Raw genomic sequence first — 12,827 nt, 5'->3', positions numbered from 1 at the left:
TTTTTTTATTCAACCCCCTTTGAGGTAAGTAGGTATTATAATCCCCACTTATAAGAAAATTAAGACTACAGGCATTACCCTAGATAATGCATATGGTAGAACTGTCTTGAACCTCTATAAATGCTAATGAACCATGTTTTCACTACTCCAGTGTCTAAATTAATGTACTGTGTGTGTGTGTGTGTGTAATTTCAAATACTAAGGAATCTCTCCAGGACAGGGATGACTATACATAATAGGGCATTTTATAATGCTTTTAATACAAAACCTTCCTTCTCTGACTGTAGGCCAGTTACTTAGGGTAACTGATTTTGAGCTTGATCCATAACATGAGGATGATGTCGACTTGGCAGTATTTCCAGGATAAGCATAATGTGCATCTCGGTGTCTGAGAAGTGGTAGTTCCTCAACTAATAGCAGTTACTTGTTCCAGTATAGACCTAGTGGGACAATGAGTTCATGAAAAGCTGAAAAAATGGCATTGCTTGTGATGAAAAGTCTTTCCTGCTAAGTCAGATGACATCGTTCACTAGGCCTTTGGCCCAAGCAGAGAAGTGGGGTTCACTACTCAGTACTCAGCAAGCATTTGTTGTGTGTATGCGTGTGTCATGCACTGTGCTAGTACTGGGAATCCCAAGACAAGACCCACACCCTGCCCTGCTCTGGAGGAACCTACAACCTAGTAAGGGAGATGGAAGAGTCTGCTGACAATTAAATTTCAGTGAAAGCAAGGAGGGGATGAAACCCAGGACCAAGGCACCCCACCCAGATGATAGAACAGGAAAGAGCACAAGCAGAAAACCTGAGAAGATTCATGGAGGAAGTGACCCCTGAGTTAAGCGTTTAAAGACCAATAGGAATTTGGTAGGTGAAAAAGGGTTGAGTGTAGAGAGAGAGAGAGAGTTTCTAACACAGTATCCAGGTTACAAAGAAAATACTGGCAAATAGTCCTCATATCTGGAGCCCAACATATATGTGCGTCCTTATCAGCTGAGTGACCTTGGCGAATTTGATCATCTTTGAGTTGAGAGAATTAAATGTATTCATCAGGGTAAGCACAATTCTGGTTTCAGTTATGTGCTAGATAGTCATGGAGGTATTAGAAAACAGGACTGATGTTAAGTGATTAGGATTAGAGAAAATTAAAGAGGCCAGTTTTAGAATACATTTAACAGAAAATATGTAGAATTAGAAGAAAATGCCTGTAAAAGGATAACTGAATGCAATTCAGTACTGTGGGGTGGGAAGCACGAGGTACATGTGTTCAGGAATGGATCACTGAACACTTAGGTAATGGTATATTGTTAACCCTGAGAGTCTAGATTTAGGAGTGGAAAGGTCCTGTTGTTCTGATGGTGAGAGTATTTGTACAAGGAGACACTACAGAGCATTTTGGCCATTTCCCCAGAGCACACATTAAAATCCATTCCATTTCTTGCCACCATTATGATCTCTCATACCCACTTCTCTGTTCCCAGAATAGGGCATGGACACCAATGTCTCAAACTTAATGATACTTGGGAGAAATCTAGCCTTCTCTGCCTGTTTCCGGAGAAGTATATCCTAAGTCAAAGATCAAGGAGATAATTGTAATAAATGGTGCTCCCTCTCTTTATTGGTGGGAACCCTGATAGCCACCAGAAGTCCATCATCAAGGTTTTGTTGTGCACAAAAACCATGATGGTAATGGACTTAGGACTAACACAGCACCTAAGCCTGGGACTAGAAGAGATTGTTTTTTAGAAACAATTTTATAGAAATGGCATCCATTATCCAATCTCTTTCACCCAGGAGTAGAGAGGAGTGAGTGGTTAAAAACAGGAGCTCAGGAGTCAAAAGCAGACCTAAGTTTATCAGTTGTTGACTTTGGGCAAATTAATTTACCTTTCTAAGTTTTTTTTTTTTCTCACTTGCAAAATGGCGTGGTATCCCTTTCATGGTGGCTATGTCCACACATGAGATAATGATGTTAAGTGCCTCACACATGTAAAGTACTCAGTGAATGGTAGCACATAATTATTGTCTTTTGTCCAGAACATATTTACTAAAGGCCTACTGTGTTTCAGATACTGTGCTTGGTGTAAGGAGGCAAAGATGAACCAGTTAGGGTGCCTGCCCTCAAGGGACTTGCAGTGTAGTGCAGGAGATGCAGATGTAATTAGCTCAGTGCAGGAGAGCAGTGGGAGTGCAGGGTACCACCTGCATGGGGCAGTTAAGGACTGTAGTTGAAACAGGAATGGGAGGTCTCTGGGTGTGGAAGGGTGGGTGTTTGTTAGGAAAGCCCTCACTGAGGTGGTGACGTTTGAGAGGCTTGAAGTAAGCTGTAAGTGGGGCAATTGGACAAAAGAGGGGAGGGCATTTCAAGGGAAGAAAGAAACTTCACAGATTCTTGGCATAGCGTATTCAGGAAAGCTCTAACATTCTCAAATGGCCAGAAGGAATAGTTCTGTGTGGAGCATAGCAAAATTTTGAATTTTGCATTTGGGTTTTTTGCCAAGAAGTTTCTCTAGTGGCAAGAGAATGCAATTAAAGCATTTGGAGTGGGAAGGCAGCATGATTAGATCTGCATATTAAAGTAATAGTTCAGACTAAGATTGGAATGGGCAGATCTAGGCATAGTGTTGCCTCTGAAGGCCTAGACTAAGTCCTGGCTGTCAACATAGAAAAGGGAAGATGTATTTAATAGCTTTTGAGGAGGTAGAATGGAGAGAACTTGGAGACTGGCTGTAAAAGATGAGAGAGAAGTCAAGTTTCTAGTTGGGACCATTCAGTAGATTTTCTGCAGGTGATTAACATAGAAGCCACGGCGGGGGGATGATTTGGGGTTGCAGATGGAGAGAGAGGTTCTGTTTTAGATGTGCTGAATCTGAAGTACCGGTGGGACATCCAGGTGAAGATTACAATAGGGAGATGGGAATTTAAACACATCTCCAGAGCACCAGGTCCATATTTCCATCTCCCTACTGCAATCTCTGGAGAGCTGTTTAATTCTGGACTTCATTGGCACACAGCTGTTGGTTGAAGGCACAGAGTGGATTAAATCACCCAGAGAGGCAAGTGAAGTGCAGCAGAAGACAACCAAGGTCAGAACCTTGCAGATCACTGATATATGAGATGTAGGCCCGAGAAAAAGGAGCTAACAAAGAGATTAGAAAAGCTTCAAAAGTGCAGAGTGTTTGCTGAGCACTTAAGAATGGGAGCTTAGTCAAAGGTCAAGCAAGATGAAGACTTGAGTTGGGTTCATAGTGAAAAACTTTCTCTGGCATGGTGGAGAAGGGAACAAGTCTGTATGGGCTTAGAAGAACTCAGCAAAGAGAAGGAAGAGATGGTAACTGGGGGGAAGAAAGAGGTTGAAGAACATGGGCTTATGGCAGAAAGGGAGGTTGATTAACTTGAAGAGAAAATAGTTGGGCAGGTACAGCAAAGACTGCTGGTTGTTGACTGTGCCGGAATGTCTCCATATGACCTCTCTAACATGGCATATCAGGACTCCAAGAGGCAATATTCCTAGAGAAAGTGCTCCAGCAAGCACCGTAAAAGCTGCAGAGTGAAGCTGTCATACTATTTAGCTTCCATATTGTTTTCTGGAACACTAGTCAACAGTGCTAGCTGATTCTGTCTTCAGCCGTCCCAGCAGGAACAGAAGGGGAAAGGAAGGGAGACCCATCCCTTCCAGACAAAAAGAAAGGAGCAGCAGTAGTTACAGTCGTGGTGCTGGATAGTTCCAAAGAAGTGCGCAGTGGTGCATGAAGAGTGGAAGCTATGAGAGAAGGTGCCTAGCACAATGCCAAGAGCCATGATTCCCTACAGTGAATGAGGGACTGAGGGAGACTGGTCATCATAACCCTGGGGAATTTTCTTCCACCTGATGCTCCCTGAAGGCCAGGATTAGTGTCCTTGTACCTAATGCTCTTTCTTCAGTGTTGCCATAGGCAGCATGGGCATCATTGTGAAGTAGGTAAACTTTGCATTGGTGCCAAACCACTCCCTCCTTTCTGCTTCCTGCTTCTCTCTTCCCTGCACTCCTGACTTGGACCTGCACCCCTTTGGACTACCTGGTTATTCTACCTGCCCTACCAGGTATATGCCCATGGCCCTGTCTTTCCTGATCCCCATCAAAAAACCAGTCTTGTGCCTTATTTACTCTGGGTGTTGCTGCTATTTAGTCCTGTAAGCTTCTTCCCTAAGAGAGTGGGGAGGATTTGGGAAAGAGATCTTTTACTAGTTCTCAAATAACAGCAACTAGATGACCCGGTGTAGGCAAGGGTGGCTCTGTTAGTTGGGGTACATAAAATACAGAACTTTCTGTCTGCTTCCCTTTGCTGTTTGACTTTTATTTTAAGGTCCCCTTCTTGCTTCTCCCTCCCCTGCCCGAGCTGCCTTCATCCCTTGCTAAGCCAGCCCAAACTCAAACATGAGTTAGTAGCTACAGCTTTACCAAGGAGAGTCCTTGACTATGCACCATTTCCAGAAAAAGGAGCTGAGGTGGTTTGTTTACAGGACCTGTGCAGAGTATAGACATTTTATAAACTACTTATTGGTATGTGTGTATTTCAGTAATTTAAGACTGATGAAAAAGGCTTACTCTTTGCTTTGGGACATTTTCTTCAGTCTTCATTTCTCAGTTCTTTCCCCTGTGAAAAGAGAGATTGGACTAAATGATCTATAAATTCTCTGCTAGCTCTGAGTGATCCTGTGGAGGCATAAGAAATTACTTGATCATCTCTATAATGTGCTTCAACTTACGAATTTAATGTTAAAGAAGGAACCTTGTAAACATTAGTGTCTCCCTAGTTTTCTGATTGTTGACATGATGCTTATGTGTAATTTCATACATGCACATACTTCCATCATACCTGTAATATTAACCATTCATATATTTGTATATGAATTATATATAATGTATTTCATTTGTAAATATGTATATATACTTTGTAGGTAGATATTTATATATGAATGTATAAGTGTATAGAGAGAAACAGTCTTTATCTTTTCCCTTTTAGTGGGCTTTTTTTTAATGGTCTTATAGTAGTTTATTAATTTCTTATTTCGATGAATCTGATTTGAAACTATTAGTGCATTTTGCACATAGATTTGGACCTTTTTAAAGCAATGTATAATGAAACTATGGAGGTCATTTAAAAAAACTAAACGTGTGTCTGTATATATATCTATATACACACATACAGTCTTTGTGTATATATATATATACATATATATGTGTGTGTATGGAATTTTACTTTTGTAATGACATTTCTGACAATAATTATCGGAGATTCTAGGGAGAAAGAACTATTTAAAGATATTTAATCTGTACAGAATATTGGTGACCTGAGTTATGAAATTAATTTCTAGCTCTTTGCTAATTTGCTTAATGCCTTAGACCAAGGCTGTCTGTGAAAATATAATGGCAGCCACATATATAATTTAAAGTATACTAGTAGATACATTTGAAAAAATAAAAGGGAACAGGTAAAATTAGGTAATATATTTTATTTAACCCAATATGTCCAAAATATTATTTTAACATAAAATACAAAAATAAGTATATAAATATAAAATAGAATGTATAAATATATATTTATATATAATATAGTGATATATCAAAATATGAATATATACAAATATGTCGATAGAGAATACATACGCTTTTTATACATATAAAATATAAATATAAAATGTAGATTTATCAATGAGACCTTTTACTTTTGGGGGGTATACTAAGTTCTTCAAAATCCAGTGTACACTAAAAGCATATCTAAATTCAGACTAGCCATATTTCAAGTGCTCAATAGCCAAAAATGGCTAGTGACTGTTGTATTTGGGCAACATGATGTTAGATGATAAAGTTAACTTATTTCAGATTTTTCTCCCATGAAAAATTTTAAAATTGGTAAGAGCTTTCCAACTGTAAAATGCTGTTTTGAAATATAATTAAAGGAAAATATTTATTCCTATCATTTAATAATGTTCTGTGCTGGCAGTTGAAGGGTATATAGTATTTCTTTGCAGAAGTTGATTAGGACCTTTGTCTGACTAGGGTGTTCCTTCTTCACCTTTTGAAGTTAAGCTTTTAGAGAAAAAGCTACCATAAGTACTAGAGATTATATAAACCAACCTAAATAAAATCAAAGGTGAATATAATTTATAAACAAGGGTTTTTTTTTTAAATCTTTAGCAAAGACAGCCTATTTATTCTTTTTCTGTTCCCAGTATTTTAATCCATTTTATGTTACTTGCTCTTGTGGATTTCTTTGAGGTTTTTTGTTTTCAAATGCCAGCCTCTTTGTTATTGCTGCTATGATTTTTGTTGTAGCACAAAATTCACCATCAATTGTCCTTTGCAAGCAGGGCTTTAAGAGAAAGAAGAGCAAGACCTAGCCCATGCCCCTTGTGAGCCATTTGAATTTTTTGTTCTTTATTTTGTTTTTAGTTTGTTTTTGTGGAGAGGTATTTTTTTTTAAAGATTTTATTTATTTACTTGACAGAGAGAGAGAGAGTACAAGCAGGGGGAGCAGCAGTGGGAGAGGGAGAAGCTGACTTCCCACTGAGCAGGGAGCCCGATGTGGGGCTCGATCCCAGGACCCTGGGATCATGACCTGAGCTGAAGGCAGGTGCTTAACCGATTGAGCCACTGGGGACGTAATATTTTTAACTTATAATAATGGTGAGGTTGATAACCTTTTAGAGAGTATCTTGACTTATTTTTCCCATTTCTTAGAATATGAAATGCTGTGTTGGACATGTTCCTTTGAGAAACATCTCTTCAGATAGAGGGAGAGGCTGAGGGGAGCACCAGGTTGATAACTGGAGATTAGTGTTTTAATCCCAGCTTTCCTTATTGAGAACTTGATCTTTAACCTGCTCTTGGACAAGTTGTCTCCATTTTTAAACTCCAGTTTTCTCATCTTTAAAAAGGAAGATGTGTTCGTTATCTCAAAGCTTTCTCTTAGATATAAATGTCTCTAAAATTAATTAAAAGCAGCTTTATAGTTTTTGTGACCGAGGACATCCTAGATGTCAGCTAGCCTGATCTACGGTTTCACAGGCAAGCAAAGTGAGGCCTGAGAGATGAAACGACATGGAAGAGGCACAAGTTTGTAGCATGATCATGGGTTTACTGGCTTTTATTTTATATTGGGAGATAAGTTATGTTGACATTGAAAATATTTAGTGTAAGAATGTGATTTTAGTAGGTTTAGGGAAGCATTAAGCTTAATTAATGCCTATAGGTAGCACCTGAGCTGTGCTGAAATGTGAATGAAATCATCATATAAAAATATCCTAAGACTCCATTAACAGAAAATGCAAATTTTAACAATGATTTGCACATGTAGGGTTTAAACAAAAACTCATCTTTTAATAGCTTTGAATAAGGTTAGAATTGTTTTCCTTTTATAAGATTTGCTGACTCACAAAATTGAGGGATGTGATTGTGTTTTACTTTTACTTGTTAATTTATGAAATGTCAAAAATCATTTGCAGGAAAAAAAGTCACTCGCGGGAGATACAAAATTCTGCTAGAAATAGAATCCATATAAAGTTACATGGAATGCTCAAGTAATCATAACTTTATGAAAATCTGAATAGAAAAGCGATGTGATATCTGAGAGATAGGAAAAACACCCATAAAAGCTAGTCAAAATTTCATTACTTTTTAAATATTTTTTTATTAAGTAAACTACACCCATTGTGGGACTCAGACTCACAACCCTGAGATCAAGAGTTGTGTGCTCTACCGACTGAGCCGGCCAGGTGCCCCAAAATGTTATTACTTTAATTAATACTTAGCTTTTGAAAGAATGGAAGACTACTTCAGCTTTCCACCATCTGTAGGAATTTGTCAACTATGTAATTTGAAGAATCAGTTTTTAAAATATATGTATAGTTAATTGCGTATGGAGGAATTGTTTTTCTCCATTTCTACTAAAACTCTTTTGACATTTATACTTAAAACACACTTCCTTCTCTTCGTGGGAAATTATAAAAATCATTATTAACATAAGAGAAAGTGACCAAAGATAAACCTCTGGGAAAAAAGATGAAAAAAAACTTGGAGCAAAAGAAATGTACAAACATTAAGTTATTTTTTAACTCAGTACCCAGAACCTCTGACAGATTTGTATTTCTTCTGTTCATTAGGCAAGCCATCAGGAGCCTGCACTGACGCCCTGGCTCTGAAGCTACTTGGCTTTGTTCTCTCAGACCCGTTAGTCACCTCCCTGGATCACAGGTCCCCGTGTTATTTAACTTATTTTTTATTTCTTTAATAATCTATTTGTTTTAATTTTTATTGAAGTGTAATTGATGTATAGTGTTATTGTTTTCAGGTGGGTAACAGAGTGATTTGACAGTTCTGTATGTTATGCAAGAAAGGGGCTTTATTCGATTGTTTCTCAACTCCTTCTAGGCTCTAAATTATATGACTTACCTTAGTTCTAAGACTGCACCAGAGAAATAAACCCAAGGACAAAACAAGATATTGAACACTGGGAATATTTCTAGATGAAGTCAATCTCTGAAAAATGGGAAGATGGAACTAACTGGTGGAAAATTATGTACTTCAGATTGTATAGTTGGAAGCTAAATTCAAGAGACATGCCACAGGCTTCCAACATTGTTATGGATAGTCAAAGATGAACTCTCTAGCAAAGACAGGACATAGAAGGTGCTCAGTAAATGTGAAATAAACAGCATTGAGTGTCTACCCTCCAGTGGCTACAGAATAGATCTAAATGCTGAAAGGGACAGCAGGTGGCCTCAGAGATTGGTCCGTATGTCTTATTCAGTCACAGCTTCTCTCTAAGTTCTAGGAATGCACAACTGCTTATGGTTGGTGGCATGCACACCCCATACAGTTCTGCTGTGCAGGAATGTGTTCATTGCTTTCTCTGTGTCTGGAATAATTACCAGCAGCCACCCACACGGTCCCCCTCCACCGCCCCCACTCTTACCCTTCACCTGGCCAGCCTCTGCTGATGCTTAGAAACTCAGCCCAGAGGCCACGTAGGAAGCTGGCTTGGGGTCTTCCCCTCTCTTTTTCTTGAGCCCTGGGCACCTTCCTCATGGTACTCATTCCACATCACAGGCAAATCTGCCACTCTCTGGCTTCGGAGTCTCCTTTTCAGTTATACACAAATAGCCCCCAAAGTCTGTAGCATGTAGTGATGTGTTTTTGCTGAGGTTTAATTTTAAATAATAATTCTTTATGTCATCAAAAGTAAGAAACCATCACTCACGAGACCTTTTTACCATTTTATGTTCTGTGAAGAAAGAAAAGGGACTGCCAGACAGTTAACAAGGGTATCAATTGCAAGACACATCCCAGCTTCAGGAATGTTGGGATGTGAACAGGTTTGCACTTGTTCAGTGATGTGTGGTGCCATGAAGCTGGTGTTTGGGAATGAGTGATTTTACTCTGGGATGATTCAAGTGTACGATTCAAATGTACCACTTTGCACCCACATCACTTGAAAAGTGTGTTTCTTATGGGGGGAAAAATGGCCCACTTCCCAAAGAAAACTAAATGCTGGTTTGCACAGCAGTGCCGAAGAGCTCTAAGATAGTGACAATTTTTAGTTGGAAAATGGGAATTTTGAGTAAGTTAGAAAAATGACAAATTTGGCAGTGGCTCAGATCTGCAATTCAAGAGAATCCATATGTTCAGTGCAGATACAGGGAAAAGGGATTCTGGACTCAGGCTCAGCTAGTACTCCATCTAATAGAAAAGCTGCTCACCGGTGGGAAAGAAAATCTGCTAAGTTGGAAAGGTAATTAATTTGAGACCTAAAACTGCACAAGAAACACAGCAGACTTGGAAAATGTGATTCAAGAGGAAGTTTATTGAAATATTTTTGTGGTTTGAGAGTACTGATACAGTAAAATGTGACTGTCTTACCTTTACTCTGAGTGAGGGTTGGCTCAAGAATTTTAAATTCTTTGCATAATTCAAATGTAATTGAAGGTGCCATCAGCTAACTCCATAAGCTCCTAGAAAAGGGTTCTGGGCCAGAACAAATGTTCAGTGCAGCTGAAGCCAGCCTATGTGGAATGAAAATACTTCCCCGTGTTCTATTTCCAAGGAGGAGGATCTCATATCAGGGTTTAAGGCGTCTGAGGACAGACCAACTCCTCTTCTTTGCAGCAATGCATAAAACTTTGTTTAAACCAGGCTTGCTTTAGCACTCTAGGAACCTTGGAGTATTTATGAAAAAACTTCAGCTTATGTATTAACCATCCAGTGTGTTCCAAATGGCTTTTTCAATGATTATAGGAAATAAAAAAAATGAGTTGTAGTCTTTCCACATGGGTGAATAAAAAAATTGAAGATACACCACAGCAAGCTGTGAGAAAAGCAAAGAAGAAAAATAAGCATAATTATTTCACAGAACCCCAGTACAAACGCTGAACAAAGTACAGCTCATCCCTATTCCCTCAGCTCTCCCCGCAAGGCAGAATGGGCTATCAGCCACATGGGTGTGGCTGAGAACAGCTGTGCTCTGAGTGCCTGGCCTTGGTGCCTGAGGTCGGTGTACTGCGTCCCCTTCACGGTGCAGCGTGGCAAAGCCTAGGAAGATTAGGTTGATAGTACCTCTTTCCCCTTTAGTACTTGTCTTAGATACAGAGGCCACTCCTTACTAACCCATCCCCTCACCCTCAGGATTGTTACATCAAAATTAGGAATCGTGTGTGTGTGTGTGTGTGTGTGTGTGTGTGTGTGTGTGTGTGTGTGTGTGTGTGTGTGTGTGTGTGTGTGTGTGTGTGTGTGTGTGTATCGTGTGTGTGTGTGTGTGTGTGTGTGTGTGTGTGTGTGTGTGTGTGTGTGTGTTTAATAAGTTCTATGCCCAACGTGGGACTTAGACTCATGACCCCAAGATCAAGAGTAACATGCTACACTCAGTGAGCCAGCCAGACACTCTAGAACTTGCTTTCTATTGATCTGTTAACTAACTCTTGGGACACTACTTCTTTGAGAAGGTCTTAAGTCTTATTAGCTAATCTGCTTTGTCTCCCTTGGAGAGACAGAATATAGTGAAACACAGACATTGATGTGGTCAAGTCATGCTGAATTTAACAGTATTGGTGCCTTTTTTTTTTTTTTCCTTTCATGGCACTCATGTCATGGCAAGTCCATAAGCAGCTTGGTGCTTGTTCTTCTTTGCTTATCTCTCAAAGTAATGTGTCCACAAAACAGAACTTTAGGAAGTCTTCTCTATGCTATTAAAATGCTCGAGACATGATAGCATTCATTTTGGGCTTCTTTCATAAGTGTCTTGTGGCAGAAATGGAAATAAAGCCTCCTTTGCAGAATCATGAATTGAAGTATTAGCTAATTATAGACTTTATTGTATTTTATAGGGGAAATTACTTTTCTAACAGCAGATTTTACAAATTTGGGGATTCACAAAGATCTTTTTATATGTCCCTTGCAAATATCAACAGACTCTTGGATCCGAAAATTATGTTTATATGTCTGTCTTCCCTGCTTAACCTGCATTGTCCAATATTGTAGCCACTAACCACACATGGCCATTAAGTACTTAATGTGGCTAGTCTCAATTGAGATGTACTGTAAGCATAAAATACACACCAGATTTTAGTCTTAGTGCAAAAATATGAATGGAAAAAATCATTAGTAACTTTTTTATTACATGTTGAAATAATATCTTAGATATATTGGGTTAAATAAAATATGTTGTTTTAAAATTTTTTTACTATTTTTACTTTTTTAGCATTGCTGTTTAATCATTTAAAATTACATATGTAGCTTATAGTGTATTTCTGTTGGACAGAGCTGATTTAGACTATAAGTTACTTGGGGCCAGACAGTGTCTGGTGCATAGTAACTAGATGCTCAGTGCATGCTCAGTGCAACCAAACTGATGAACTGAAATGAGTGAATAGATGAGACTTATAATGGTTTTTTTTTAAGTAGTGATTTTGACACTGTGAATTTAGAAAGTGGTAGAGCAAGAGAAGATGAATTTTGTGAAGAAATCTTAAAATGTTTGTCAGTTGTCCCTGGTTTATGGAGCTGGAGATGTGAGTCCTAGTCAGGAGCTGCCTTCTCCTGTAGTCCTAACTGCAGCTGCCTTCTCATGAAATATTCAGCTGTGCCCTGTAGAGTTGACCTGATTTTGCCACCAGTGATTCCTTTACTATAGTGCCATATTATAATCCAGCAGTTTATTTAAGATCCATTTCCAGAAAGGATTTTTCCTAGATGCCATATAGCTGTGGTATTCTGACTTAATGTGCTTCAGAATCATTTGCAAAGCCTATTACAAATGCAGATTCCCAGACCCATGCTCAGAGATTTTCGGTCATTAGGTAAAGGAATGGAGCCCAGGAATCTGCCTGTTGACACCCCAGAAGATTCCAGTGTAAGTGACCTCTAAACAATACCTTGAGGAACCTTGGCATCATAATCTAGAAATAGCTTAGAAGTCCAGGTAGAAAGCGCAGTTTGCTGAGTGATTTTTATTATCTATTATTACATTATGAAGAACTTAAATTGTTAAATACTTTAATAATCAAAAATTAATCAAAAAGTTGCAGCAAAGGAAACAACAGTGAAAAAGCAACCTACTGAATGGGAGAAAGTATCTGCATACCATAGATAAAGGGTTAATATCCAGAATATAAAAAGGATTCATACCTACAATGCCATAACAAAAAAAATTGCCCAATTGAAAAATAGGCAAAGGACTTGAATAGACATTTTCCCAAAGAAGATATGGATAGTAAGCATGTGAAAAGATGTTCAACATCACAAGTGATCAGGGAAATGGAAATGGAAACCACAATGAGATATCACTTCACATACA

General features: G+C 38.7%; 1 protein-coding gene across 15 annotated transcripts in view; it reads left to right on the top strand.

The window, feature by feature from the left end:
- The window catches only part of ICA1 (islet cell autoantigen 1), a 143,815-nt gene that overhangs the window by 3,637 nt on the left and 127,351 nt on the right, over window positions 1–12,827 (top strand). For 13 of the 15 annotated variants that reach the window (XM_027574354.2, XM_027574344.2, XM_027574352.2 and 10 more), the window contains one exon: window positions 8,143–8,233. The exons of 1 other annotated variant lie outside the window; for it this stretch is intronic. The gene's annotated coding sequence lies outside the window, so the exon portion shown is untranslated. Of the gene's footprint in view, window positions 1–4,056; window positions 4,081–8,142; window positions 8,234–12,827 lie in introns of those variants that run through there. One more of the 15 variants, XM_027574351.2, reaches the window with a different exon arrangement.

The sequence above is a fragment of the Zalophus californianus genome, chromosome 12, assembly GCF_009762305.2.
Source record: "Zalophus californianus isolate mZalCal1 chromosome 12, mZalCal1.pri.v2, whole genome shotgun sequence".
Classification (NCBI taxonomy): domain Eukaryota; kingdom Metazoa; phylum Chordata; class Mammalia; order Carnivora; family Otariidae; genus Zalophus; species Zalophus californianus.
This window is presented reverse-complemented; position numbering and strand designations above follow the sequence as displayed.